Raw genomic sequence first — 4,877 nt, forward strand, 5'->3', positions numbered from 1 at the left:
TTTTTTTTTTTTTTTTTTAAGCCTGTATATAAAAAGCAAAGCAAAGGGCTGGAGAGATGGCTCAGTGGTTAAGAGCACTGACTGCTCTTCAGGAGGTCCTGAGTTCAATTCTCAGCCACCACATGGGGTCTTACAACCATCTGTCATGGGATCTGATGCCCTCTTCTGGCATGCAGGTGTACATGCAGACAGAGCAATCACACACATAAAATAAATAAATCTTTAAAAACAAACAAACAAACAAAAAAAAAAGCAAAGCAGAAAATCAGTATAGTAGAATTATGCAAATGGTGGTGGTCAGTATTTCTGTGTCATTTGATAACACTGTCTTCTGCTGTCTTGTTTATTGTCTGTATTTGGGCTTTTCTACTTTCATAGTCTAGTGTTTTCTACTGAGAGTATTAATGGTGCAGCTTATAATTAATATCTAGAACTACAGGTACTTAATTTTTATGAGTAAAGATCAAAGAATTTCTGGCCATTTAATTTAGTAAACAAAAAATTAATTGATTAACCCCTCAACTATATAAAGGGATGAATGGATAAGGCAGATACCAAGCTGTCTTCCTATGAGTTCAGAAGATTAAATTAAAGGAAGTCATTTTGTTGGTTTTGGAACATTATGAGTATTTTGTGATCATGTGATAACAAAGGTATATGTGCTGAGGTAGAACATGGCCCCTCTTTATAGAGAGAGAGACTCTAGGTTGGAAAGAAGCAAACTTTCTGTTCTGGGTGACGTCTTGAAGGAAGTGACCTAGATTGTTAGAAGTCTCTGACACTGGAAGTTGTTGGAGTTATCACCCTTCCCTTTTAAGGACTCATGAGAGTTTTAAGATATCATTGAACATCTTGTTTTTGATTAATGACATGTAATATCTTTCTGAAAACCTTTTGATAGATGTGGCAAAGGCCTTGGTCAAGGACAGGTTTCTATCACTGTTGTGACGTATTGTCTGAGATGGTTTGCTCTTAAGTCAGCACTTGGTTCGTGTTTACTTTTTGGACTTTGATGCTAAATTGTTGAAGGAGAATCTCTGAAAGGCCAATGTTAATCCTCTGAGGTCCAGTAACAATTAGATTCTCTGCCTTCCATGAACAGTAAGAATTAATGATTCCTTTTGAGAAGGCACATAATAGTCGGATATGGCATTCTAGCGGGTCTGTTTCTCTTTCTTCCCCCCATAGGCCTATCAGCAGTCTGATGGGGCAGAAGACAACAGAGATGGAAGGTGTTCCAAACTTGGCAAAGGCCACCAATCTGAGGAGGTAAGCTCTAATTTTGAGCCGGCAGAGCAGGTGGCTCTTCCTGCCTCAATCATATCCTTGTGCTCTTTGGAAAGCTGGAAAGGAAGGAAGGAAGGAAGAAGAAAGAAAAAGAAAGAAAGAGTGAGCGAGCATGCAAAAGGACCTAAAGCATCTCCATCAGCTTTTGTTAGAGGGGAAAGTTATAGATTTTTTTGAATGCTCTATTTCTTCCTCTTTCTCCCCTTTCCCTTTTAGACCCTGTGGTTTTATTTTGTTTTTCTTCCCAGAAAATTAGCAGTTAAATGCAGGCAGATTGGCTATCTGTTGTTTGGGGATAATCATAAACAGATTCTTGTCTATTTCCAGTTAATGCTAGCCTTGATGATATAATAATCACAAGAGTATAAGGTTTTTCCTGAGGTCTTTTTAAAGTTTGGGTTTACTCATTAACAAGAAACGATCTTTTACTCTATCTTAGCTGCACTGCAGCATAGGTGTTGGTTAATGCTAAGGAGCTGAGGCTGTGAGGATGTGGACAGTTGTTGCTGAGCTGGGATTTTCCTTTCTACTTTTCCTTTGCTTCTTCTCTATTTTTTCACCCTTTAATGGTTCCTTAATGTGGCATTCAGGACTCTCAAGGTGGCTTTTCCTGTGTTAATAGTTTTTTTCAGAAATGGTTATGCTATACCGTTACTTAGTTCTTAACTTATGCTTACTGGGTATGTTGTTGTATGGAATAATATTTTTCAGAAAAGAGTGAATACTTCTGAAGTTGCAGTATTGGTCTTGGCACATATTGGAGCATATGTATAGAGTACATAATTACTGTATTTATTTGATATTGTATGATATTTTTATAATTTGGGGTGTACGTGCCTAAAAAGATAATATTGATATTTAAATTATAGTACAAGTAAAGAAAACATGAAACACAGAAAGTTATCAACTGTTTCTGTCTAGATATTTTTGTAGGCATTAGGAAGGGGAAAATAACTGCCAGAGGCACATAACCAGTAACAAAGGCATACACGACTCTTAGAGCATGGCTCTATGATCTAGGATGCCTTTTATGAGGATTTCAATACATGTTTATAAGCTAAAGTACATTTTAAACTTAACTTTGGTTACTACAGTGCATAAGCCATGAAAATTATTATACCTAAAGACTGAATAATAGGGCTGGTGAGATGGCTCAGTGGGTAAGAGCACCCGACTGCTTTTCCGAAGGTCCGAAGTTCAAATCCCAGCAACCACATGGTGGCTCACAACCACCCGTAATGAGATCTGACTCCCTCTTCTGGAGTGTCTGAAGACAGCTACGGTGGGATACATATAATAAATAAATAAATCTTAAAAAAAAAAAAAGACTGAATAATAAAGTTCCAGCCTGGTGGTCTACATTTATCACAGATTCCTGTGAAGTTTTGTCACCTAGTGCCATTGTAGCTGAGTGTGTGTGTATGTACATTGTATATTTGCACAGTGATGGATTGGGTAGTGAGGCAATTCTGAGGACATATCTCTGCTGTTAAGACAGATGAGTGTATAATGACTTATGTTTTTTCTTGTTTGTATACATTTTTATTTATTTAACTTTTTTGTTTGTTTGTTTGAGACAGGGTTTTTATTGTGTGGCTTTGACTGTCCTAGAACTAGTTCTGTAAACCAGGCTGGCCTCAAAGTCACAGAAATCCACCTCCCTCCGCCTCCTGAGTACTGGAACTAAAAGCTGGCTTTATGTAAAAATTTAAAAATTAAGTGTTTCTGATAAATCAGTAGCTTCTTTGGAAACAGACATTTTACAAGTTATTGCTTCTAAGTTTATTATATTCATATGCATTAATCTTGCGCGCGTCCGACTAGACCAGCAAGAACGACACTGCAACAGGATCCTTCTGCACGCGTTTATTGGGAGAGCTTGATTGCAGAGGCGAAAAGACCCTCAGCCCAGCCCTGGTGCTGCTTTATATAGGCCTAGGAGAGGCGTGTCTCACACCCGGATTGTGTTGTGTTTGGTTGATGCTTACAACTTCATTTGCATTCCTACATCTGATTGGTTACTTTCTCTCTTATCTGATTGGTTACTTTCTCTCTTATCTGATTGGTTACTTTCTCTCTTATCTGATTGGTTACTTTCTCTCTCTTCTGATTGGTCAATTTCTCTCTCTTCTGATTGGTCAATTTTGGTCAATTCTCAAAACCTCATCTTGGCAAAAAAACTTTCCTGCCTATGTATGCGTGGTGGCCAGCAGAAGCCTGTGCCACTTTGCAACGGCACTTGTGGCTTCCCACACATTAAGTTGGAAGACTAGCAGCAGAGATGGAGGATTGGTTGGGACCGTTTATAATGGGTCAGGCATAGGGGTAGGATATATAACTAGGGTGGTGGCATGCAATAGGGAACTACTTTGGGTCACATTTAGGGGCCTTTGTCTCAGCTTAACTTTCATTAGGTGGCACTTTTGGTTATGTGTTGAGGCTAAATGGATTTAGAGCTTAGCAACTTTCTATTGTGAATTAATTGGGAAAGAGAAGAGGATTTTTGTTTGTTTGTTTGTTTTGTTTATTTTGGGGACAGAATCAAAAGTATCCCAGGTAGGCCTTGAACTTGGTCTGTACCTGAGGATGGCCTCCTAATTCTCCTGCCTTTGTCTCCCACGTGCCACCAAGTTCAACGTAGATGAAATGTATTAAAACACATACGTTAAGAAAATGAACTTTTGAGCTTAATGGAAATGGTATTTATGGCATTTAGCTCTTACAAAAATAGCTGATACAATAAACTGGCAATCTATATAGTGAATATAATCCAGCCACAAAAAGTTAGGGAGTGACCTTTAAATATATATTCCTAAGTGAAAAAAGTAGTTTGAAAAGACTGCACACTGTGTGATCCCAATTCTAGGACACTGGAAAGGACAAAACTATGAAGACAACACAGACATCAAAGACAATGTGCCACTCTTAGTATGGGTGATGAGATTGGGAGTGTTGTGTTTGTGTTGAGGCAAGAGATGGGGCTCAATCTCATCTAATTTTAAAAATCCATTAAAATACCAGATGCACCTATACACACTTACAATCTTGCTCCTCCAGATTCTGAGGAGGATTATTGTGAGTTTTGAGGCTAGCCTGCACTTCACAGTGGGTAAGTCCTTGCCTCACAAACAAATAAAAGAAACAGAAGACAACAACAAAAACTTAACACATAATTGGCTCCAAGTCAGCTGCTAAGACCACACAGTAAGATCTCGTCTCCAAACAAAGAAAGCTAACACATAAGGGACAAGTAGTCTGTAACGCCTACTTATTTAACACCTAGGTCTATCTGTATATACCTATGTATCCATTTATCTATCTCTCTGTCTAATCACTATCTCTACCCATCCTTCCCCTTCCATCCATCCACCTACCCAGCCACCTATTAGTCAATCAGCAGAGTCTTCTTGTCAGGCTGATTTCAAGCTGACTTGCCTTACTTTTCTAAGTGCTGGTGTACTGGTTATTTTTGTGTCAACTTGACACAGCTGGAGTTATCACAGAGAAAGGAGCTTCAGTTGAGGAAATNCCTCCATGAGATCCAACTGTAAGGCATTTTCTCAATTAGTGATAAAGGGGGACAGGCCCCT

At 38.7% G+C, this 4,877-nt stretch overlaps 1 protein-coding gene across 9 annotated transcripts in view; it reads left to right on the forward strand.

The window, feature by feature from the left end:
* Positions 1-4,877, forward strand: part of Spag9 (sperm associated antigen 9) — a 129,084-nt gene that overhangs the window by 30,630 nt on the left and 93,577 nt on the right. The window contains exon 2 of one of the 9 annotated variants that reach the window (XM_021175545.2): positions 1,189-1,269. The exons of the other annotated variants lie outside the window; for them this stretch is intronic. The gene's annotated coding sequence lies outside the window, so the exon portion shown is untranslated. The remainder of the gene's footprint in view (positions 1-1,188; positions 1,270-4,877) is intronic. 9 annotated transcript variants of the gene reach the window in all.

This window comes from Mus caroli, chromosome 11 (genome assembly GCF_900094665.2).
Source record: "Mus caroli chromosome 11, CAROLI_EIJ_v1.1, whole genome shotgun sequence".
Taxonomy (NCBI): domain Eukaryota; kingdom Metazoa; phylum Chordata; class Mammalia; order Rodentia; family Muridae; genus Mus; species Mus caroli.